Raw genomic sequence first — 26,844 nt, forward strand, 5'->3', positions numbered from 1 at the left:
GGTTTCTCTCTTTTTCTTTTATGCTTATATGCTCATGCATAAGCATAAGCATATGCTTTGTTTCATTTCCCTCTTCTTCCTCTTATGCATAAGCATAAGCATATGTCTCCCTCTCTTATGCTCATGCATAAGCATAAGCATGAGCATATGTCTCCTTCTCTTATGCTCATGCATAAGCATAAGCATAAGCATGAGCATATGTCTCCTTCTCTTATGCTTATGCTTATGCATGAGCATATGTCTCCCTCTTTCAATCTCTTTTCCTCTTTTCCTCTCTCTTTCCCCCCCTCTTTCCTCTCTTTCAATCTCATTTTCTCTCTTTTTCTTTTATGCTTAAGCTTTGTCTCGTTTTCTTTTATGCTTATATGCTCATGCATAAGCATAAGCATATGCTTTGTTTCCTTTCCCTCTTCTTCCTCTTATGCATAAGAATAAGCATATGTCTCCTTCTCTTATGCTCATGCATAAGCATAAGCATGAGCATATGTCTCCTTCTCTTATGCTCATGCATAAGCATAAGCATAAGCATGAGCATATGTCTCCTTCTCTTATGCTTATGCTTATGCATGAGCATATGTCTCCCTCTTTCAATCTCTTTTCCTCTTGTCCTCTCTCTTTCCCCCCCTCTTTCCTCTTTGGCAATCTCTTTTTCTCTCTTTTTCTTTTATGCTTATATGCTCGTGCATAAGCATGAGCATATGTCTCCTTCTCCTTCTCCTCTTTTCCTCCTTTCCTCTCTCTTTCCCCCCCTCTTTTCCCTCTTTCAATCTCTTTTCATAAGCATATGTATTTGCCTATGCATAAGCATAAGCATATGTCTCCTTCTCTTATGCTCATGCATAAGCATAAGCATAAGCATGAGCATATGTGTCCTTCTCTTATGCTTATGCTTATGCATGAGCACATGTCTCCTTCTTTTTCTCCTTCTCCTTCTTATGTTTATGCTCTTTTCCCCTCTTCTTTTTCCCCTTTTTCAATCTCTTTTCCTCTTTTCATCTCTCTTTCCCCCCCTCTTTCCCCTCTTTCAATCTCTTTTTCTCTCTTTTTCTTTTATGCTTAAGCTTTCTCTTTTTTTCTTTTATGCTTATATGCTCATGCATAAGCATGAGCATATGGCTCCTTCTTCTTCTCCTTCTCCTCTTTTCCTCCTTTCCTCTCTCTTTCCCTCCCTCTTTTCCCTCTTTCAATCTCTTTTCATAAGCATATGTATTTGCCTATGCATAAGCATAAGCATATGTCTCCTTCTCTTATGCTCATGCATAAGCATAAGCATAAGCATAAGCATGAGCATACGTCTCCTTCTCTTATGCTTATTATGCTTATGCATGAGCATATGTCTCCTTCTCCATCTCCTTCTCCTCTTTTCCTCCTTTCCTCTCTCTTTCCCCCCCTCTTGTCCCTCTTTCAATCTCTTTTCATAAGCATATGTATTTGCCTATGCATAAGCATAAGCATATGTCTCCTTCTCTTATGCTCATGGATAAGCATAAGCATAAGCATATCTTTTCATAAGCATTTTCCTCTCATGAGCATGTCTCATTTTCCTCTTTTCCTCTCTCTTTCTCCCCCTCTTTCCTCTCTCTTTCTCCCCCTCTTTCGATCTCTTTTCATAAGCATATGTATTTGCCTATGCTTAAGCTTTCTCTCTTTTTCTTTTATGCTCATATGCTCATGCATAAGCATGAGCATGAGCATAAGCTTTCTCCCCTGCTTCTCCCTCTTTTGATCATAAGCATATGTATTTGCCTATGCCTTTGCCTATGCCTATGCGTATGCTTATGTTTGTTTTTTGTTTTTTATTTTCGTGTTTGTGTCTACATTAGACATGGGATCACGTCGCACGTCCGACGAGTACGGACAGCCTCGCAAGAGGAGACATCACGATCTCTATGCTCCAGAGGACTTTGATTCCTCTCAGGTGACACCTCAGGGGCCTACCCCTGCGACTACTCCTCTCGGACATAGCACTGCGACTACCCCTCGGGAAACTCCTTTGCTAGAAGCCCATGGCTTCATCGGGAGTCCCGACGAGTTTGTAGCACAGATGACTGCTGATGAGGAGGCAGCGAGATTCTTCTCTCTTCTATCTCAGAGGACCTCAGCAATTCCCTTTCCTACACCGACGGCTAGACCTACTGCCCAGCTGTCCCCTCGTGCCCCTTCGACCGAGGGGTCATTACTTGCACGTGCCTATTCTAAGGGAAGGAAGAGTAGGAGGGGCCACTTATGTTGTGCTGACTCGGGAGATGTAGATGAGTCAGCACACTCGCATCCCTACAGGCCTCCACTTGGTCCTGAGACATAGTATCAACCAGGTCCCTTGCCCTCTCCTACTCCCATTGCTACTCCTCGCTCCGGAAGCGCTCGCATAGCTTCCACTCACTCTGACTCTACCACTACCATGAGTCCTCCTTACCCAATCGAGGACCTCTCCTATCAAATCACAGCTGTCGGAGAGATAATCGAAGATAGAAAGGGCAAAGCAGTGATGGCCACCATGAGGCGGTTGATGAGCCACCACTTCAGGAGCAGCATTGCTACTGATTGGCGGTATCAAGATGATCAAAAGAAGCAGGCGATCATCGATGAATTAAAACAAAAATACCCTAGCCCGCCAAATTGGGAGTTCAATGAGAATTATATGCGAGAGCGCATGGGTTTGGTCTTGAAGCATCGTAGATCAACCTTGCGTACTTCCATCGCAAAGGGGATGGCTAAACCCAGCTAGGCAGACAAAGCTGATTGGAAGTTTTTCAAGAAGCAGAATAGGGACCATCCTGAAATGTTTGAGGGTCAGAGGAGGGCTGCGAGGAGACGGCCGGATGCCATAGGTACTTCGTACTTTGGTGCAGGCGGACGATTGGCGTTCGAGGCAACCATGGTAAGTCTAATTCTTCTCATTTAATGTATTGTTCTAATTGTTTTACTACATATTACATGCACTATATTACATGCACTTTATCTAGCTCTCGTAAATTAGATCCACAACAAGCTACGATGGGTCGTCTTCCTACAGATGCAACGACGGGACGTGCGTTTCGCATAGGAACAAAGCCGTGGTTTATTGAGCAGGAGGCAATGGGAGCGACGGTCGATTGGGCTGAGGTGGTTGCTCACACATTAGGAAAAAAGGGAGCTCATTTTGGGGCCTTTTACGGTTTGGAAAAATAAGCTCTCAACCAATCAATAGAGGGCCAACATAACGTTGAAAATTCATGAAAATAAGAGAAAATAGAAAAAAGAAACAATACTTTATGTAGGTACAAGCATGCTACATTAATGTGGAGATTGGTTTTTTATTCTCAGAAGATCTTTGGACAAGAAGATAGAATCTAAACTGACATTTTATCTGACAAGGGCCTTCTCGCTTCCACCTTCCTTTGAACTTTCAAATGTTGTGCCGCCTTTCGTGTGAAAGGTCTACCATTCTACACCATTGCCTCATTGTGCAACAGCCTTTCTTTTCCAAAACTGCTCCCTTGATCCTGTTTGGCATAGAGTAAGATGTTTCTCGTCAACTGTCTGTCTGCCCACTTTCTCTTTCTTGAAACTTCAAATTGTTATCTTAGTTACATTACTTTGCTATTGTTATAGATTCAGAAAATCTCCATGGTGAACCAAAACCATGGCCGTTCTTGTGGAAGACGCTCTGTGGATGATAATGCTATGAAGGCATAATTATACCAAACATCCTTACCCCGTCGACCTGCTTCTTCTATTTCGTCGGTAGAGAATTCAAGTACATTTAAAACGGAAGGAACTTGGGAAAGGTTTAGTGTTTCGAAAGGAGCATGGGTGCTCATGCAACCTAGCAAAAGAAAAAGACCCCAGACAAAAAACATTTTCTTGGTGTCGTGGAAGGGAAGAGTACGAGATTTTAAAATCACCAAAGGGAAGATATCCGTGAAAGAAGTTTTAATTTAGCACGTGTACATGCATAAAGAACTTGTCTTGCGAGACTATCCAAAAAATCTTCTGCAACACAGGCCTAATTGTATATTTTTCTATTGTGGTTTTTTTCTTTACGAGGTGTATGGATTTTTAAGATGAAGCTTTCTCTCTTAGCTTATTGACATTCTTGTGTTGTTTTATTTCAGATTTATATCCTTCATCGTATGAGACATGGCAAAACATCGATTGTATTCTGGGATTTATAGATGTTCTGCATGGATCGATAGGAGAACAACAATACCAAGGTCGATGTGCAACAGAGCTAGCTCAATCGGGTATATTTTTTACTGATCATTTTTATCAGTTGCTGGACAAAGCTAACACACATGGTGTATTAATAAAACAAGACCTTTCGGCATGGAATTCAATGGATTGGCCTCACCCAGATTCTAGTGTTATAGAGGCATATAGGGTGAAGCTTTTTACAGAAGTACAGAAAGCTCTGAGGCCCAATATTGCCACTAGGATAGTAAAAATTTCTTTATGCATGCCTCTCACAGTTTTTGTGGACTTGTTTAATATCTTTCCAGTGAAGGTTTCAAAAACAATGTTCACAGTTAAAGCAACAAATTCGGCATGCATGCCACAATTTTTGGATAAAGGTTGGGATAAGAAGACATGTAGTTTAGTGTTTTGTGAGGTTGTCCAACCTTCTATGTACATGGTTGCATCACAAAATTTTATTTTCTCTTTTTATTACAAGCGCAGTCAAATGCTAGGCACAAAGCTAGTCCCAATGGATCACGATGAAGAGTCATTTGGTGCAGAAAATAAACTTATTGATATTGATGTTGTTGAGAATGGTGATGTGCTAGTCAATATCTCATTAAGAGAATGTTGCTCCCTAGCTCAATTGTGCAGTGACATTCTGTTTGAGACATAAGGTTCTATCTCAAACGACTTTTTATTTATCTACAACAACAGAAAGGTACACCATCTGATTTATCCTAGTCTCATTAATCATTGCTATTAGTTTAATTTACCACTCTGATTCATATTGCTTTTTTGCAGTTACTCAAAAGAAGAGAGAGCTCAATAAAATGCAAAGACATCGAAAATTTAAAAATTGAGATAACACAGACTCCATAAACAAAGGTTTTGTATTCAATCAAATAAGATTTTGTACAGAACTGTTTAGTTAAATATGTAGAACATATTTCTGACATCCATTTTCTATTTATGTACAGCTTGATCCAGAGGCTGCTCTACATTTTTTGGAGGATCTTTTCTCTGTTGCTCCATCCTGTCCGTGCTCCATCCTGTCTCCTCCACTGCCCCAGGAGCATCTCTTTGCTGCTTCTCCACCTTCTCCTCAACAACATTAGCAGTAGGTCTTTGCTCCTGTGTCTGCTCCTCCTTAGCACTATGTGATTGCTCCTGTGGCTTCTGGTCCTCAGCATTAGGTGCTTCATCTGTGGCATCAAGGTGTATGACACCTTCTTGTACTTTAGAGCTTTCACCCAGCTCAACAGTAGCTGGTACAATAGGTTTGGGGGAGGCATAGCTCAAAAACCTCCAAATTGTATGAGCTCTAAAATTATGTACATAGTTGGAGATGAAGCTATCCTCTTTCATCTGCAATGGCAAAGGATAGTTTAGAACACTTTGTATCATTATGAATTATCTTCAAGCTAAATGAAAAGTATTTTTCCTTACAAGGTCTGGCTGTTCCTTCTCAAAGTAGCTTGAAAGTATATATTTTGCATTGATCAGCACTCTCCATCCATAGCTACTTGAATCATTTTGTTATGGTGTCTGTACAGTTAGAAAGATATGTTAGAAACTGTTAGCATCAGCACAAAACAAAATTATTCAATAAGTTCAAAGACATAGCATTTAATAGACTTTTTACCTCTAGACTTATTGGCTCTATTGAATCCAAAAGAGAGACATTTGGAGGACAGTGATCCAATGCATCTAAAAGCCATCTAATACAACTGCAATATGTATAATTTAGTTAGTATGATATCAAAATAATGAAGTTTTAAGTTCAAAAAGCACACACAACACTTACAATTTCAGCTCTCTGTGTGTGTTTTTTAGAGAGTTGAATAGAAAGCATTGCTTCTGCTGGATGTTAATAGAAACAAAACTCCAGTGGTCACTGCATAAGGAAAAAAGCATACGGAAATCAAAGGCTACAAGAGTTCCCAATCTTAAAGAAGAATCTTAAAAGAAGTAGTCACCCACATACCTGCTATGGTATGGAAGTAGCAAAACATCAATTGCTTTAAAATTGTAGTGTTTGAACCAGCTGGAAATACTCATGGGAGTCTCCTTTGCATCTCTTAATTTAGAAGAAATGGTAGGATCAATAATATGGACTGTATGCTGTACAAAGGGGTGAAGCCAGCTTCTCATCATGCTGCATAGGATCAGAAAATAATTAGGGTTAGTTATAAAGGAGGTACAAGGAGGATTGATTTGCAAAAAATGTAAAATAATAGACACTTACTAGAGCATTGCAAGAATGATAGTATCTGAGCAATACTCATTCTTATGAGCCAATGCTGCTAAGCATTGTTTTGTCAAGTCAAAATCATTCACACTGAAACTTCATCCTCAATATGAACAACTACATCAGGGCCCAGCTCCTTCAACCTTCTATGTATCTGTAGCTCCTTCTTTCCAGTCTCCACATCTATAACACATTTTGTTTCTTTTATTTGCTGCTTTAGTGAGTCCTCATAAGCAGCCTTCCCTCTGGTGTTCTTTGAGTGTGTTACCTCAACAACCTTTACCTCATCAACCTTCAACTTCCTTGTAGGTGGAATTAGCAATATGTCTCTCATTTTGATGTCCTGCCATTCCACAGGATGAACAAGTTTGTCATACCTCCATCTCACTCTGGACAAAGTGTTGAAGTTTTTGGCCATCAAAGTCACCCTGTGAGCATGGGCTGCTACAAACATTGCATCTTCAAAATATTTCTCCAAGTAATCCTCTGCCATTTCCTGTAAGGAAAGAATGGCAGTTCTATTCCACCTGAACCCAAGGTTCCAACTGTCACAAATTTCTCTCACCAATCTTTGAAAGGCTGCTTTGGGTATTGCAAAGCCTATAGCTTTCTATTGCCTCCTGATCTCCCTTAGCATACCTGCACCATGATTCAATCTTTTGGCCTTTTGCTTGAGCAGGCTCATTGGCTTACCCTTCCTGCCATGTGCAACTCTTCCCTTTGGAGGCACACTAAATTTCTTGGTACCTGCCCCAGCTGCTATTGCTGCAAGCCCTGGCCCTTTGACAACTTTCCTTGCAGTTGACTTGGTTCTTGCCAGGGAGAACATGTTCTAACAAAGAAAAGTCAATCACAGGGGTGGATGAAGCCATATAGAGAAATTTGCAATTAAATGCGATATGAGCAGTTTGGAATTTCAAACAGGTCCACATCGCATTTTGCTGCAAATTTTTGAAATGACATGCTGGTGCATTCCTATAGTGATTTCTCTGTCTCTACAACTAAATACAGTATGAGTGGAGTTTATGCAAGAAGATTACAGCTATGGATAGCTATGGAAGTCACAAAACCAGAATGACAGGGGTTGATGAAGCAATATTTCAATATTTGCAACAAAACGCGATTTCAGCTGTTTGAAATTCCTAAGGCCTTCTCCTCGCATTTTGCTGCAAATTCATGAGGCAGCATGATGGAATATGCCTTCAGTCATTTGAAGGTGTTCGCATAACCATATAGGATGGATTGAGTCTATGGAAGGCAAGAAGTGTGCACAGACTGAAGGGAGAACCCATAAGTACAGTTTTACCCTCACATGCAAATATCACACTTGAAGATCTGCATTCCTATAGTGATTTCTCTATCTTGACTTGAGTCTATGCATTTCCATGCAGGATGGATTTTTTCTATTGTAGGCAAGAAGATTGTAGAGACTAAGGGGAGAACCCATTGTTGCTGACCTGGAATCTATCTGTGGATGTGTTGTGCTGCTGATGAGTAACCTGTGCTGAGGATGAACCTGTGCTGCTGGACAGGATGCTGATGTTGCAGAGGATGGAGGTAGGGAGGCAAGAGAGCAGAGACTGGAGGGCAAGAGGTCTAAAACAGGATACCACAAATAAGTGCAAATACAAATAAAGCATCTTCTAAATCCCACACGTGTGGAATGTAGTCATTTTTCACACGTGTGGATGGGACCCAGATCTCTTGGAGTTTGAAATTTGGCACGTGTGAAAGTACACTTTATGCCTTGGAACTTGTGCCATTCATGATTTCATAATCAATACCACAACCACTCTTCCCTCCCCTGCCTCCCAATCTTTCATCCCTGCCATGACCCTCGCATCTTCCATTTCCTTCTCTCTGATCCTTTCCTACCCAGCACACTCCATCCAGACTGCAACCTGCCTGAAGACTACTACTACTGCCAGATCTCTAGGTTACCTAGAGTGCAAAGTTCAAGCTAGAGAAAGAGCAGGAGATTTACCAGTGCAACTCCATCAGCATGGAAAAGGAAAAAAAAGGTCAGAATTCTAGATTGGTTTCAATGTTTTTTAACATATATTTCTTCCATCCATTGGATTTTTGATGTCCAAATGTCTTCACTCAGCTCCATCCTTCTTGTTACATTTTCAATTTATACTGTCCAAGAATGTGGTAAATCACCCAGGAATTAGATTGGAGTTGGATATGAATAGAAACTAGAAATTTGCAACAAAATGCGAGGAGAGTGGTTTATAATTCTCTAAATAGCCCATATCGCATTTTGCTGCAAATTCCTATTGTTGACACATTCCTCATGAAAAGTTTCACTCAGCTCCATTATTTCTCTTGCATATGAGATCATAGTGTCCAGGAATCACTGAGATGAACCAAGTGCTTGATTTGACATGCACGTGAACAGAACTTGAGAATTTGCAACAAAATGCGAGGAGAGTGGTTTATATATCTCTAAATAGCCCATATCGCATTTTGCTGCAAATTCCTGTGTCTGATTTGGTTCTCACTTCTACCTCATTAATTTGCTATCTTTAGCCCTGTGGAAATCTTCCTTGATGATGAGAAATGTTTTTGCTTTGGAACAGCTGGCTCCCAGGCCCCACCTTTCAAGAGGAAGCTAGACTTTTCTGCTGCTATTATTAGACCACAGCAATCACCAGGTGAGTCATGAGATGTCATGAAGGAATTATCTGGTGATATACAATGCATTCACTGATTGCATATGTCAGCATATAGAATTCATAGTATATAAGTTTTTGAACAGGCAAAAAGAAGAGACTGGAGCAGAGTGTTGATTCTTCCATCAAAAAACAAATGGAACCAAAAGAGGACAATTCTCCAGATTTGCTCCTATTTGAGTTTCTTCACAAATGCAAGGCTCAGAGTAACTTCCATATATACCACAGTATTTTCAACATGGAGTTCACAATGAGCTCTGTACTGGAGCAGCACAAAGATTTTCTTTCAGACTATTGGGATACCTTCAAAGAACTGACAGATGCAGGAAGAATTGTGGAAGGAGAAAAGGTTTTTGTGCATATAAATCATATTGTCTCCAATGACAGGCTGAGGTACCATGTGAACAGAAGATTTGACAGCCTGCCTGATCAATATAAATTCAACTGTACTTTGCACACCAGAAAGTGCAGAGTGCTGGAGGAAAGCATGGCATTTCTTATGTACATTGTCTTCAGTTAGGAGTCTTTGGATGAACAAGGGCAGGAAATAGAAGAAGAAGACACATCTGAAGCAGAGGAAAAGGAGGATGTTTCTTTGGTCACAGAAATGGCAGAGCAAGAAGAAGATATCAACCTTCAGGATGAGGGGCTGCAAGTGGCTGCTCTTGAGCTTGTTCAACTGAGGACAAAAACTCTGAGGGGAGCAGAGCCAGTTGAAGATTTTGATGTTCAGAGCAGCAACTATGCAGTGCCCATGCTTCCAGGTGTGTTGATTGGTGGAAAGGATTATGTTTTCCTCCATGATATAGAGTTTATGTTCAATTTGAGGGAGGACTATGCCATTTCCCTTATTGCCTAGGCTTCAAGGCTTGACAAGGAGGTTGGCATAGAGGATGACCATTCACTACTAGCTTTGGAAACAATTTTTGATCCTGTAGAGGCCCTTTCATTTTGTTTCAAAGAGGCTGAAAAGTTCCAAGAGCCAGATGAAGCTGCCTTCTAGCTCACATAGGAAGCTATGAATCTCTCAGCACTATACACAGAAAAGCCTAAAGAGAGGCTGGACAAGAGGGGAGAGGGATAAATCTTTGGAAAGATGAACTGCTTATTGCTTATGAAAATGAGAAGGTACTTCAAATCAAATACTTTGACTTCTGCTTAACTTTGTTTTTGTAGGTTGTGTATTATCTCACTCCAATCCTTTGATATGTGGCAGCTACAAATTGAGGATGACACATTCCTCCAGAGATCAAGTGGAAGTAGGCAGGTTGGGTTTCGCAAAATGTCAGGCCTAGCTCATTATATTCATGATCTAGGCAGTGCCAAGATCTTGATTTACCATAGGCAGTTGAGCAACAATGGAGAAGCCATTGTTTACTTCTTAAAATGTTTGTCCAGGGCTTTAGGTGGACATGTTCTTTCATGGCAAAAGGAAAAGATCATTTTGATAGAGAGGTTGTCTGCCATAGATATATTTGGAGATAATGTGAATAAGCAGGCCTCTAGGGCCGCTTACTTTTTGTCTTACACTTCTTATGCATTAGCATGTGGTGTTAAGGAGCCCAAATATCTGGAGGGCTATGGTAAACACCAGCTCGTAAGGTTTCGAGAGCCACCCATGATTGCATCAGGCCACACAGTCCAAGAAGAGGAACAGGTGGAGAGAGCTGAAGAAAAGGATAAACAGACAGCCGACATCAAGCCAATAAAGAAGAAAAAGACTCCAATCAAGATCAAAAAGAGAGTTCCGATCGGCAGGCCCTAGGAGAAATAGGATTTAGTCATCAAATATAGCACAAACATTATATTAAATTTGAACTGATTTGTACAAAGTCTTTGATATCTGGTATGATCTTGTATAAATGATTAATAAGTTGATGATTAAATGATTTGTACATTTATATAGTGGTGTCATTAAATATTAAACGAACAATATATTGAAATTGTGAACAAATTGTATTAAGTTTAGATCATATGTTTCACAAAAGAAATACTTTTCATGCATAACACCAAGAGTCACTTGTTCCACTAAAAAAATTTCTATTGAATGAGTTTGAAAACATGTGGACATAACACCAATAAGTTACAAATGAGTCCTATTCATGTTTACTTGTCCATTTATGGTTTCTAAATATCTTCGATTCCCTCCATTGTCTATGTCTCTCTGCTGCAATTGAATTGTCTAGAGCTTGTCTTCGTCTTTGCTTTTGGGCTAGAAGAAAAGCAAGCTTGATTTTGGAGCTAGCAACTTTTCTTTTAGCATGTAGCCTCTGTAGTATGCCTCGGTAAAACCATTGGAAGACTTCCTTCAGACTATTTGCCTTCTGACTCCCTCCATAGTGTTGTGTGTGTCTAAAAAATGCATTACGTGCCATGTAGTGAGACTTCTCCATGCCTTGGGTAGACCAAATAGCTGGGCATCCATACTTTTTGACAAAATAGGGAAGGTGGTTGTATATGATATGCTGTAAGACATAAGAATGCATAGTAAGTAATAAAAAAAAGAGGATCACACTTAAGTAAAAGAAAAAGACATAACCTTACCATGTAGTGAGTTATATTGCAGGCTGTCCACGCGTCTTTCATTGACTTCCCAAAATGTTTAATTGCCTCCTCAAAGTTCTTGTAATCACTCTTTGTCCAATGTGTTACTTTGTCACAGAACATGAAGAGTTGATCAAGAGACCTCCACACCTCTGCCTTCCTATTTCGTGCTTCCCCATCTGCCTCATGATCTTTCACAGCATTATGGACTTGCTTCCACAATCCATAATTAATCTTTGAAACTGTTCTACCTTGCCTTACTTGCTTACTGTGTTTGGGTCAAGACAAGAATCTTCTTGCCTTAACACCACCAATAGAGGGCTTGATTGGTACCTCCTTGCCATTGGTAGACTTTTTAAAATCCTTTGTGATTTGAACATCTCCTCCATGCAGACCTATATCGGATAACACTTATTTCAATGCTTGAAGAGCATCCTTTCTATTTTTTTCGGGACGGAGTTTCCAAGCAAATCCAATATATAAAAATACCAATTTCTCAATAATTCGACATAGACCATGCAATGTGTAGATGTGAACATTACATAGTGGAATGTCCAGAATGGCCTTGAAGTCAGGGTTAACTTTATCTCTATTAGGTGCTCTCTTCCACCATTTTGAATCCATTACTTGAGCTGATTCTTTGCAGTAAAGACAAGGAGACTTTGAGTTGCCTCCTTTACTAATGTTATACATGCACTTAAGTGCTTTAAGATCCCTGGCCATGTGCCACTCTACTTGAAAATCACCTTTTCCTACAACATGGAGATTCTCGCCTTGCACTTGTCTTTTGATTATTCTTGGTATTTCCGTGTGGTGAAACACCCAATCTAGTGTTTCGTGGTCTTCGGTCTTCACCTGCCAGATTATAGAAAACAAAAGTATTACTATAACAGATTTGAAAACAATGACCAAAATCAAGTATAAAACAAAAAATGATCATACCTGGAACGAGCCTAACCACCATATGTGTTTCTCTGACTGCACACTAAAATACTTCGAACTCGCTTCAGTCAATGATGTATCAATTGCTCCATTCATCAATGTAATAGTAACTCTTTCCATTTTCTTTTCCTTTACAACCTCACACTCATCCAGTTTGATAACAAATTTCAAAATGCCTTTGCACTCCTCAAATGTTATTCCATAAAACTCGACCATTCTTTTTTGAAGTTGTTGCAGATCTAAAAATATATTGTTCCAAGGATCATACACAGTGGTTCCTTTAACACCATGAAATATTTCTTCAATATGGATATATTGCCCAATAAATTCATCTATACTTTCATTCAAATGACCTCTTATCCTCCACACGGTTGCTGGATTTGGCAGTAAAACTCGTTTAATCCTTTGATCTTTCAAAGTTGAGGATATCGCATGGAAAATCGAACTATATCCCTTCCTGCTAACTCCACTAACATCAAGAGCCTCTTGGATTATAGTGCCATCAACTTGATTATTGGATACAAAGTCCTCCACAACATTGCGTTTGACTGTTTTGTATTTTTTTTCCTCAATCAAACCTTTTGCTACACCGCAAGAAAGCAATCCTTGTAAGAAAATAGTACGCAGCGGAAGATAACAACAAAACGCAAGTACACGATGGAAAGCTGGAGAGAATACAAAAAATTCTGATATACCAAACTGCTGATACAACTGATGGTTGGCTGTCCACCCGTGCGCTCTACAGACAGAGCTTCGATGGTGATCTAGACAGATGCTGGACGGAGGACTATGAGCGTGAAGAACTGGTGATCTGATGATAGGGGGTGGCCACTTATATAGTGTAAGTGGTTGACGGTCGGCCCTGTAATAGGCAGTCGGCCTAATAGACAGTCGGCCTGGAAGACCACCGACCCTTCAGAAAACATGCCGTCGGGCAGATGAAGGATCGCGCATAGGTCATACCGTCGGGCCTGGGGCTACCGGCAGCCCCCCGGACCCTGCCGCTGGGGGCTTTGCCCCCAGACCCCCACCGGGGGCCTGCGCCCCCCGGACCCCCTGCTATCGGGGGGGCTATCGCCCCCCCGAACCCCCCCTTTGTGCAGACGGGTATCTACTCTTGGCTCCTAAGCCGTCTCATAACCATCTGGTCTACTCTAAGACCCCTTCCAGTGTCTAAACTGGGGATCCCTCCCAATATCTGATACCCATCATGGCTTCTCCTCATATGGGGGCCTTACAACATTGGGTACACAGAATATTGGTGGGTTACATGAGAGGTGGACATTTGAGCTAACTCTAACACCCCCCCTCAATGTTCACCCGAAGATGAACTATGTGATCGGACCAATGCCGAGTCGATGTAGATGCCGCAACAATAAATCACTCCCAAGAGCCTTCGTGAAGATGTCTGCGCAATTATCCTCTGTGGGACAATACTCCAGCTCTATGACTCCATCCTCGATGAGCTCTCGTACGTAGTGATACTGGATCTCTATGTGCTTTGTACGAGCATGGAACACAGGATTCTTTGCGATGGCCATGCAACTCTGATTGTCGCATTTTAGAACCGTCGCATCTTCGATTGGAACTCCTATGTCTTGCAGGATCCTCCTTAGCCAAACTGCTTCACAAGCAGCAATGCATGCTGCCTTGTACTCAGCTTCCGTCGAAGATAGTGCCACTGTTGGTTGCTTCTTGCTAATCCAAGAGAACAATCCTGAACCAAGTGAGAAACAATATCCAGAAACTGACTTTCTAGAATCACAATCTCCCGCCCAATCTGAGTCACAGTAACCCGCCAAGGTCTTCCCTGCTCTGTAGGTAATGCCATACTCCAGTGTACCTTTCACGTACTTTAGCACACGCATCCCTGCTTTCCAATGGTTCTCTCGAGGTTGATTTGAGAACCTACTAAGTACACCAACTGCAAAGCTGATATCAGGTCTAGTGTTGCACAGAAAAATGAGACTCCCCACAAGTTTCCTGTACTCCTTGATGTCGACAAGTGGTGATGCATCCTCCACTGAGAGCTTACCATTCACCTCCATGGGAGAGACCACGTCCTTACACTCGGTCATATCGAATGCCTTCAAGATCTCGCGAGCATATCTCTGCTGAGAGATGAAAATCCTGCCAGGTTTTTGCCAAACCTCAATGCCGAGGCAAAAGTGCATGAGCCCCAAATCTGTCATCTCAAACTCGGAACTCAACGACTCCCTCAACTGTTGCAGCATCTTCTCATGATCTCCTGTGATGATCAAGTCATCCACGTAAAGGACTATTACCACATACTTGCCATCCTGCTTACAAACATATAGGTTAGCATCAGAAGCACTTTTTGAGAAACCAATAGATATGAGAAAACTATCAATCCGTTGGTACCATGCCCTTGGGGCCTGTTTCAGCCCGTACAATGCCTTCTTTAGTTTGCAAACCTTGTTCTCTGAATTGGGCACCTCAAATCCTGGTGGCTGGAACACATATACCTCCTCCTTAAGATGTCCATTCAAGAACGCAGATTTCACGTCCATTTGAAACACCGGCCACTGCTTATGAGCAGCCAAGGCAAGGACCACCCGAATAGTTGTCATCCTTGCTGTAGGAGCAAATGAATCCTCAAAATCAAAGCCTTCAACTTGAGAGTATCCTTGTGCAACAAGCCTAGCCTTGTACTTTTCCAAAGATCCATCAGATTTGTACTTGGCCTTCCATACCCATTTGGTACCAATGATCTTCCTTTTTTCTGGACGATCAACCAAGTCCCAAGTCTGATTCTTCATGATGCTGTCATACTCCTCTTGCATGGCAGCTTTCCAATTTGGATCCGCCATTGCCTCATCCAAATTCGTAGGCTCTTGAACTTTCATAATCTCAGCCATCAAGGCCATATTGACTATGTGTTCAGAAGCCCTTTTCTGCTCCTCTATCCTCTTTGATCGTCGAAGTCCATCTGCAGATGACTCCGCCAAGTCTGGAACCGGATTCTTCTCATCAAAGAGCTGCCTTGCCCACTTTGGAAGTGGCTTACCTTGTGGAGCCAAGGCATGTTGTGGTGTTGGTGGAGTCTGTTCCTCGAAGTACTCCTCCTCATTCTGCAACTCTGCTTTAGATACGGGCACAAGGTGAGTTACTTTTACGGCTGATGATAAAGTGGAAGGGCATACCTCCTCCTCCACTGTATGTGGCTGTTCCCAAAACACCACATCACGACTGACCACGATCTTCTTTGCCTCTGGATCATATAGCCGGTACGCCTTTGACTCCTGGCTATAGCCCATGAAGATACACTTTCTGCTCTTTGGATCTAATTTCTTTCTGGTGCTATCTGGAACATGAACAAAACACTCACATCCAAATGTTCTGAAATGAGAAGCGGAAGGCTTTTTACCTGAGTAAGCCTCCAAAGGTGTTTTGCCCGTCAAGGCCTTTGTGAAGCTTCGATGGAGGAACTCTCCTCCTCGATCCGTGCGAAGCTTCTTTACCTTCAGCCCGCTTTCGTTTTCCACCATCTTTTGCCACTGTTTGAATTTTCCAAGAGCTTCAGCCTTATCTCGTAGAAAATACACCCACATGTATCTACTGTAGTCGTCGACGATAAGCATATAGTAGTTACATCCCCCCAAAGCTTGAGTCGGAGCTTTCCCACTGAGATCAGCATGAACCAATTCTAGAGGAGCCTTTGCCCGATAGCCGCTCTCATGTGGAAAAGCCTTCCTTTGTTGCTTGCCCATCATACAAGCTTCACAAGGTTCCTGCACCTTTGAGAGTGCAGGCAAGTGTGCAACCATCCCTGTTTTCTGCATTTCCAAAAGAATAGGATAACTAAGATAACCAAATCTTTCATGCCATACCTTACTGATGCCCACTCCTGAAGAGACTATTAGTGCCGTCAGCTCGTAGAGATTGTTCTTCCTTACTGCCTTGCCGACCACCTTGCCCGCTGCATTAAGGATTTCTGCTCCGGTCCTCTTGAAACGCACCTCCAAGTTGCGATCAGTTATCGCAGCAACCGAAAGCAAGTTCTTCTTTGGCTGAGGAACTAGTAATACATCAGAAAGCTCTTTAGTTTCACCCTCTTGAATGGAAAGAGAGATAGTACCTGTACCTTCCACAGGGCATTTTGCATTATTACCGACCGTCACGTTCATGGGCTCTTGTAGAGGCTTGAAAGAGCTATACCAGTCCTTCTTTCTGGTCATGTGACGGGACGCTCCACTATCAAGGAGCCACGAATCATTCGTTGTTGAAACTTCTGTTGAGGAGCATATTTCTTCAATTGCAACCCATAGCTCCAACTCAGTTTCAACTGTGTTGGCAGATTCCTTGCCTTTCGAAGAAGACTGTGTAGTGCCATTCTTTTCGTCCTGCTGCTTCTTTCTGCAATCCTTGATCATGTGACCGCTTTTGTTGCAGTAGTGGCACTTACCTGAAAACTTCTTCTTCTTACCATTCTTCTTCTCTCCACCCTTCCCTTTGGATGTGGTTGAGAATGCTGCATCACTTCCGCCATTGCGGGTCTTCATTCGCATCTCCTCCTCTAGAAGCATCGCGCTGAACTCTTCAAAAGTGAGGGGTGGATTTCTTACCTGCGTGTTGAGTGTCGTGACCAACGCATCGTACTTTTGTGGAAGGATCCGAATGCACCTTCTGGCCAACTCTTCGCTGGTCTTTGTAATCCCAACCGCCGCCATCTGATCACGTAGATTCTTGATCCGTGTGATGAATGTCTCAGCTGATTCTCCATCAGAGCACCTCTCTGCAGCAAGCATATTCTCCAGATTTTGAATTTTGGTCTGATTCCGCGTTTCATACTGACCTTTCAGTATGTTCCAAGCCTCACTTGCCTTGTCTGTGTGCTGAATCAGAGTTAAAACAGAATCACTTGAACTGGTAACAAGAGCACAGAGTGCATCTGCGTTCCTTCATTTCCATGCCCGAAGAAGATCTGCATTCGGTGGCGTTATGACGTTGGGGTTGTTTGGATTCGGTGATCCAACCGGTTCTGGATCCAATCCCAGAACAGTATCCAGAAGCTCATATGAATCCAAGATCGCGCTGATCTTGAATTTCCACAAAGTATAATTCGTCCCATCGAGCTTGCCTTCATTGAAGGCAGGTGGACGAATTCGCAACGGGGTTGGTGCAGCCATCACTCCTAGTAGCCTTTGCTAACAAAGCTCGTTGAACTTGCAATAAAGTCGTTACTCAGATAGCCTGAGCTCTGATACCATGTAAGAAAATAGTACGCAGCGGAAGATAACAACAAAACGCAAGTACACGATGGAAAGCTGGAGAGAATACAAAAAATTCTGATATACCAAACTGCTGATACAACTGATGGTTGGCTGTCCACCCGTGCGCTCTACAGACAGAGCTTCGATGGTGATCTAGACAGATGCTGGACGGAGGACTATGAGCGTGAAGAACTGGTGATCTGATGATAGGGGGTGGCCACTTATATAGTGTAAGTGGTTGACGGTCGGCCCTGTAATAGGCAGTCGGCCTAATAGACAGTCGGCCTGGAAGACCACCGACCCTTCAAAAAACATGCCGTCGGGCAGATGAAGGATCGCGCATAGGTCATACCGTCGGGCCTGGGGCTACCGGCAGCCCCCCGGACCCTGCCGCTGGGGGCTTTGCCCCCAGACCCCCACCGGGGGCCTGCGCCCCCCGGACCCCCTGCTATCGGGGGGGCTATCGCCCCCCCGAACCCCCCCTTTGTGCAGACGGGTATCTACTCTTGGCTCCTAAGCCGTCTCATAACCATCTGGTCTACTCTAAGACCCCTTCCAGTGTCTAAACTGGGGATCCCTCCCAATATCTGATACCCATCATGGCTTCTCCTCATATGGGGGCCTTACAACATTGGGTACACAGAATATTGGTGGGTTACATGAGAGGTGGACATTTGAGCTAACTCTAACAATCCTTTCATTTGTTTAACAGGAAGAAGGTTCGGGTCCATATTTTCTTTTGCAGGCTCCAATAATTTCCTGTAGTAACAACACAATATGACTATATCATTCAGCACCTCCATTCTTATTTTGCAACAATCGACGAAATAGATATAGTCTGGAAGAGAGCCTTTTTGAGTATACAAAATGATAAATTTCAATCTAACCTTGCTTCCTGAATTCGTCGCTTGCATCCACCAGTCCCAGCCTTCAAATTTGCAATGTTTTTAATCTTCCTGCTAGTAGTTTGTCTCCAAGCACGGTTCTCTTCTTTCTTGCTCTTGTCAACTCTTTTTTACTCTTTGAATGCTCCTCAATTTCATTCTGCAATTACTGCTCCAATTTTTCACGAATGGCTATCTCCTGCATCTTGGCCCCCTTTTCTTCTAGGTACATCATTTTATACGTTTCCGCAAATGCAGACTGTGCTGAAATATAACCAAGAAGTCCATTTTGTCCATCGCTAGCAAACCTCAGTAATGTGGTGGGATTGACAGATGGAGGTGTAGAGTTTTTTACTTGACATTTTGGATATATGCTTCCATCGCACCATAAGTCAATATGTTGAAGCCCTTCTCTTCTCATATTTTCCCGCTGTTGAGCATTCAACATCGTATCCTTTCATCTTTTTTGTGCTGGAGCATATTGTTCTTCTAAGTCGATGTGAAGATGGTGTAATCGCTTCTTCTAAGATAGTGACTCACTAGTATCAGCCATTTTTTGTGCTTCTCAGGTTGCGAAGTTTGTTTTTCAATCTCATAGTCATTTTGTAACATGAATCGTGGAAGTGTGGTGGTATCCATGTGAATATTTTGAAAACTTGCAATCACCAAGTTCAGTGATGGACTCTTTATGAAAGGCCTGCACACGTCGGCCAAAGAGATGCAGAATCTTTGGTAAACAAAAAAAAATCTAAGGAGATATTTAATGCAAAATCGTGTTAGTCAGACAAAAGATTATCTTATTCCTTTTTGAATTGACAGTTCTGTAGTCCTTACTGACAGTTCTGAGCCACGTTTCCAGATTTTACTATTTTTGAGGTCTTTTAGGAGAGAAATAAATCAAAAAATAGTGAATTTCTTACAGGGCCCCAAAATGAGTTCCCTTTTTTCCCTAATGTGGTATAAGTCTACTCCTACTTGTAATCTCACTTTTTAAAATGTTTTATTCTTTAAGTTCCAATCTAATTTTCAATTAATATGGTTTCACTCTTAGGGTCAAAGCTCGAGCGTCCCATCATCGGAGGCGAGCGATCACGAGGGCCAGGGATTCAAGCGCACCTGATGAGGGTCAAGGAGCAGGCGCAGCTCACGAGGACCAAGGATCAAGCCAGCAAGACAAGGACGAGGAGGACAACAACAACGATTCGAATGAGTAGTAGTAGTTTGCATATACTTCACCATGTATATCATTTTGTATATCGGCTCGTTTGAGCGATTTTGTATCACCCTTTTCGAAAGGGTAATTTTGTAACAAACAATGTTGTATATCTTCAACATGTATATGCTTTTGTTGCTCGATCATTTCGTTTGAGCGATTTTGTATCACCCTTTTCGCAAGGGAATTTTTGTAATAAAAAACCTTTTTTTGTAATTACAAAAAAAAAAAAACATTAGTGGGGCAAAACAGGGCTTGCTATAGCCCTGTTTAGCCCCACTAATGTTTTTTTTTAAGTTCTATTAATCGTCGCTATATAATGACGTTTACCAGTGTTGCTATATAACGATGTTTACTAGTGTCACTATATAGCGATGATTACTAGCATCACTATATAGCGACGCTTTATAGCAACCGTTCTTTTTCAATGCCTATAACGTGACAAAACATGTGTGCCTCAGGATCTATGAAGCACTCTAAGGTGGATGGAACGTGTGTGGAAACATGATGAAGAGAGTGCTCATGACATGTATCTCAAGTCAATTAGGTTCCAAGATAGATTAGCTTGGACTCATAAAAAGAATCTTCACTACAAGGCATAGGCCATTTTCCGACGGAAATACCGACGCTTTTTACATTAAAATTTTTTTTTTTCACGGGCGCAAAGGTCGCTATAAAAGTCGTTAAAATCGTCGGAAAAGGAGCGTCGCTATAAACCGTCGTTATATAGCGACGCTGTTAATCGTCGCTATATAGCGATGTTTACCAGTGTCGCTATATAGCGACGATGAAAACGTCGCTATATAGCGACTCTGATAATCGTCGCTATATAGCGACACTGGTAAACGTCGCTATATAGCGACGATTAACAGAAGTAAAAAAAAAGGGTTAGTGGGGCTAAACAGGGCTTCCTTTTGGTCCTGTTTAGCCCCACTAACCCTTTTTTTTTTTTTGTAATTACAAAAGAAAGTTTTTTATAACAAAATTTCCCTTGCTTGCAGGGTGATACAAAATTGTTCTTGTGAACGATGAGGAAGAAATGCATATACATATACAACTGTGTTTGAAACAAAATTACCCTGTGAAAGGGCGATACAAAATTGCTCTAACGAGCGGATATACAAAATGCTACTACCACTACTAATCCGAATCCGAATCCGAATCGTCTTGTTGGGCTGTTCCCTGGTCCTCGGCACCTGCATCTTCTCCCTCGTCCCCGACACCTGCGTCTTCTCCCTCGTCATCGGCACCTGCGTCCGATCCTTGCCCCTGTTGATCGCTCGTCTCTGATGATGGGACGCTTGAGATTTGACCCTGAGAGTGAACCATATAAATCAAAAATTAGATTGGAACTTAAATTAAAAAGTGAGATTACAAGTAGGAGTAAACTTATACCGTGCGAGCAGCCACCTCAGCCCAATCGACTGTCGCTCCCATTGCCTCTTGCTCAATGAACCACGGCTTGGTTCCTATCCGAAATGCGCGCCGCGTCTCTGCATCCGTAGGAAGACGACCCATCGCAGCCTGCTGTGGATCCAATTTACGAGAGTTAGAGTTAGCTAAAGTGCATGTAATATGTAAGTAAAACAAATAGAACAATACATTAAATGGAAAGAAGTAAACTTACCACGGTTGCCTCGAACGCATACCGTCCGCCTGCACCAAAGTGCGAAGTACCTACGACATCCAGCCGTCTCTTCGCAGCCCTCCTCTGACCCTCGAACATTTCAGGATGGTCCCTATGTTGCTTCTTGAAGTACTTCCAATCAGCTTTGTCTGCCCAGCTGGGTTTAGCCAACCCCTTTGTAATGGAAGTATGCATGGTTGATCTGCGATGCTTTAGGACCAAACCCATGCGCTCGAGCATATAACTATTATTAAACTCCACATTTGGCGGATTAGGATATCTTTGTTTTAACTCATCGATCACCGCCTGCTTCTTTTGGGCATCTTGATACCGCCAATCGATATTTATGCCGCTCTTGAAGTGATGACTCATCAACCGCCTCATGGCGGCCATCACTGCTTTGCCCTTTTTGTCTTCTATTATCTCTCCGAAAGATGTGATTTCATAGGAGAGATCCGCTGATGAGTAAGGGGGACTGACGGTAGCAGAGTCTGAAGGAGTGGAAGCTGCGCGACCGCTTCCGGATCGAGGAGTAGCTGTGGGAGTAGGAGAGGGAAAGGGACCTGATTGATACTGTGTCTCCGGACCAAGTGGAGACCTAAAGGAGCGTGAGTGTGCTGACTCGTCTACATCTCCTGAGTCAGCACAACATGAGCCGCCCATCCTACTCTTCCTTCCCTTGCGGGAGGCATGCGCAGGTGATGATCCCGCGGTCGAAGGGGCACGAGGGGATGGCTGGGCTGTACGTCCACCCGTCGGTGTAGGGGAAGGAAATGCGGAGGTCCTCTGAGAGAGCAGAGAGAAGAATCTCGCTGCCTCCTCATCGCTCATCTGCGCTACAAACTCGTCGGGAGTCCCAACAAAGCCATGCGCGGCTAGCAAAGGAGTCCCCTGAGGGGTAGTCGCAGTGCTACGTGGAAGAGGGGTCGGACCAGGGGTAGTCACAGTGCTAGGACCGAGAGGAGTCGGACCAGGGGTAGTCCTCGGGGTAGTCGCCTGAGAGGAATCAAAGTCCTCTGGAGCATATAGATCGTGAGCTCTCCTCCTCGAGTCTGTCCGTACTCGTCCGATGAGCGACGTGATCCCATGTCTAACATAGACACAAACACAAAAACAGAAAACAAATAAACAAACATGAGCATTCTCATAGGCATAGGCATAGGCAAGAAGAAAGAAGAGGGAAAGGAAAGAAGAGGGAAAGGAAAGAGGGAAAGAAGAGGGAAAGATAAGAGGGAAAGAAGATGTAAAGGAAAGAAAAGAATGAGAATAAGGAAATAGAGAATGAGAGAAAGGGAAAGAGATGAGGGAAAATAGAGAATGAGAGAAGGGGGAAATAGAGTGGGAAATAGAGAATGAGCTTATGCAGAAATAGAGAATGAGCTTATGCTTCTCTCATTCTCTATTTCCGCATAAGCTTACGCATAGCATAAGCTCATGCACATGCATGAGCATAAGCATGAGAAGGATGACTTTCCGCATGCTTATGCTCATGCGGAAAAAGAGAAGGAGCTTATGCAGAAAAAGAGAAGGAGAGAAGCAAAAAGCTTCTCTCATTCTCTATTTCCGCATAAGCTTCTTCTCTTTTTCCGCATGAGCTTATGCTTATGCTCATGGGTGAGCATGAGCTTATGCTCATGTTTCCGCATATGCGGAAATAGAGAAGGAGAGAAGCATAAGCTTCTCTCATTCTCTATTTCCACATATGCTCACGCAAAAGAGAAAGAGAAAGAGCTTATGCGGAAAAAGAGAAAGAGCTTATGCGGAAACTCATTCTCTATTTCCGCATAAGCTCCTTCTCTTTTTCCGCATGAGCTTATGCTTATGCTCATGGGTGAGCATGAGCTTATGCTCATGTTTTCGCATATGCGGAAATAGAGAAGGAGTTTCCGCATAAGCTTCTCTCATTCTCTATTTCCGCATATGCTCACGCAAAAGAGAAAGAGAAAGAGCTTATGCGGAAAAAGAGAAAGAGCTTATGCGGAAACTCATTCTCTATTTCCGCATAAGCTCCTTCTCTTTTTCTGCATGAGCTTATGCGGATGCTCATGGGTGAGCATGAGCTTATGCTCATGTTTCCGCATATGCGGAAATAGAGAAGGAGAGAAGCATAAGCTTCTCTCATTCTCTATTTCCGCATATGCTCACGCAAAAGAGAAAGAGAAAGAGCTTATGCGGAAAAAGAGAAAGAGCTTATGCGGAAACTCATTCTCTATTTCTGCATAAGCTCCTTCTCTTTTTCCGCATGAGCTTATGCGGATGCTCATGGGTGAGCATGAGCTTAAGAATGAGCATAAGCATAAGAATGAGCATAAGCATGAGCTTATGCTTATGCTTATGCATAAGCATAAGCATAAGCATAAGCTCATGCTTATGCTCATGCGGAAAAAGAATGAGCATAAGAATGAGCATAAGCATGAGCTTATGCTTATGCTTATGCTTATGCATAAGCATAAGCATGAGCTCATGCTTATGCTCATGCGGAAAAAGAGAAGGAGCTTATGCGGAAAAAGACAATGAGAGAAGCATGAGCTTCTCTCATTCTCTATTTCCGCATAAGCTCTTGCGGAAAAAGAGCTTATGCAAATGAGAGAAGGGGGAAATAGAGAAGGGGGAATGAGAGAAGCATAAGCATAAGAGAATAAGAGGGAAAGGAAATAGAGAATAAGGGGGAAAGGAAAGAGAGAAGGGAAAAGAGAGAGGGGGAAAGAGAGAAGGGGGAAAGAGAGAATAAGAGAAGAGGGAAAAAAGAGAAGGAGCTCATGCGGAAACTTGCGGAAAATTGCGCATAAGCTTATGCGGAAACTTGCGCATAAGCTTATGCGGAAACTTGCGCATAAGCTCATGCTCATGCATGAGCATAAGCATGAGCCTATGCTTATGCTTATGCTTAAGCATAAGCATAAGCATAAGCTCATGCTTATGCTCATGCGGAAATAGAGAAGGAGCTTATGCGGAATGAGAGAAGGAGCTTATGCGGAAAAAGAGAATGAGAGAAGCATAAGCTTCTCTCATTCTCTATTTCTGCATGAGCTTAATCGGAAAATTACGCATAAGATCATGCTCATGAATGAGCATAAGCATGAGCTTATGCTTATGCTTATGCTTAAGCATAAGCATAAGCATAAGCTCATGCTTATGCTCATGCGGAAATAGAGAAGGAGCTTATGTGGAATGAGAGAAGGAGCTTATGCGGAAAAAGAGAATGAGAGAAGCATAAGCTTCTCTCATTCTCTATTTCCACATAAGCTTATGCGGAAACTTATGCATAAGCTCATGCTCATGCATGAGCATAAGCATGAGCTTATGCTTATGCTTATGCTTATGCATAAGCATAAGCATAAGCTCATGCTTATGCTCATGCGGATATAGAGAAGGAGCTTATGCGGAAAGAGAGAAGGAGCTCATGCGGAAACTTGCGGAAACTTGCGCATAAGCTTATGCGGAAACTTGCGCATAAGCTCATGCTCATGCATGAGCATAAGCATGAGCTTATGCTTATGCTTGTGCATAAGCATAAGCATAAGCTCATGCTTATGCTCATTCGGAAAAAGAGAAGGAGCTTATGCGGAAAAAGAGAAGGAGCTCATGCTGAAACTTGCGGAAACTTGCGGAATGAGAGAAGGAGCTTATGCGGAAAAAGAGAATGAGAGAAGCATAAGCTTCTCTCATTCCGCAAGTTTCCGCAAGTTTCAGCATGAGCTCCTTCTCTTTTTCCGCATAAGCTCCTTCTCTCATTCCGCAAGCTCCTTCTCTATTTCCGCATGAGCATAAGCATGAGCATAAGCTCATGCTTATGCTCATGTGGAAATAGAGAAGGAGCTTATGCGGAATGAGAGAAGGAGCTTATGCGGAAAAAGAGAATGAGAGAAGCATAAGCTTCTCTCATTCTCTATTTCCGCATAAGCTTAATCTCTCATTCTCTTTTTCTGCATAAGCTCCTTCTCTCATTCCGCATAAGCTCCTTCTCTATTTCCGCATGAGCATAAGCATGAGCATAAGCATGAGACGGAGCTTATGCGGAATGAGAGAAGGAGCTTATGCGGAAAAAGAGAATGAGAGAAGCATAAGCTTCTCTCATTCTCTATTTCCGCATAAGCTTAATCGGAAACTTACGCATAAGCTCATGCTCATGAATGAGCATAAGCTCATGCTTATGCTCATGCGGAAATAGAGAAGGAGCTTATGCGGAATGAGAGAAGGAGCTTATGCGGAAAAAGAGAATGAGAGAAGCATAAGCTTCTCTCATTCTCTATTTCCGCATAAGCTTAATCTCTTATTCTCTTTTTCCGCATAAGCTCCTTCTCTCATTCCGCATAAGCTCATACTCTATTTCCGCATGAGCATAAGCATGAGCTTATTGTAAAGTTTCTTAAAAAAAGAGAAAAGTGTAAATCAAAACATGGCTGAGGGACACTTTGGGGAGGATCCCCTTGAAATGGAGGACAGTGAATTGGAATTGAGGTCTCCTGAACCTGACCCTAGTTTAGTTCCTCGCATTGATCAAATGGAAACCACCTTGCAAACTTTGTTAGAAAATATGCGGCAACTAACTAAAATACAAGCTAACTAAACTAGGGTCAGGTTCAGGAGACCTCAATTCCAATTCACTGTCCTCCATTTCAAGGGGATCCTCCCCATTGATTTACACTTTTCTCTTTTTTAAAGAAACTTTACAATAAGCTCATGCTTATGCTCATGCGGAAATAGAGTATGAGCTTATGCGGAATGAGAGAAGGAGCTTATGCGGAAAAAGAGAATGAGAGAAGCATAAGCTTCTCTCATTCTCTATTTCCGCATAAGCTTAATCTCTCATTCTCTTTTTCCGCATAAGCTCCTTCTCTCATTCCGCATAAGCTCCTTCTCTATTTCCGCATGAGCATAAGCATGAGCATAAGCATGAGAAGGAGCTTATGCGGAATGAGAGAAGGAGCTTATGCGGAAAAAGAGAATGAGAGAAGCATAAGCTTCTCTCATTCTCTATTTCCGCATAAGCTTAATCGGAAACTTACGCATAAGCTCATGCTCATGCGGAAATAGAGAAGGAGCTTATGCGGAATGAGAGAAGGAGCTTATGCGGAAAAAGAGAATGAGAGAAGCATAAGCTTCTCTCATTCTCTATTTCCGCATAAGCTTATGCGGAAACTTACGCATAAGCTCATGCTCATGAATGAGCATAAGCATGAGCTTATGCTTATGCTTATGCATAAGCATAAGCATAAGCTCATGCTTATGCTCATGCGGAAAAAGAGAAGGAGCTTATGCGGAAAAAGAGAATGAGAGAAGCATATGCTTCTCTCATTCTCTATTTCCGCATAA

This window comes from Dipteris shenzhenensis, chromosome 32 (assembly GCF_047967505.1).
Source record: "Dipteris shenzhenensis isolate YYH24624 ecotype China chromosome 32, Dip_SZ_1.0, whole genome shotgun sequence".
NCBI lineage: Eukaryota > Viridiplantae > Streptophyta > Polypodiopsida > Gleicheniales > Dipteridaceae > Dipteris > Dipteris shenzhenensis.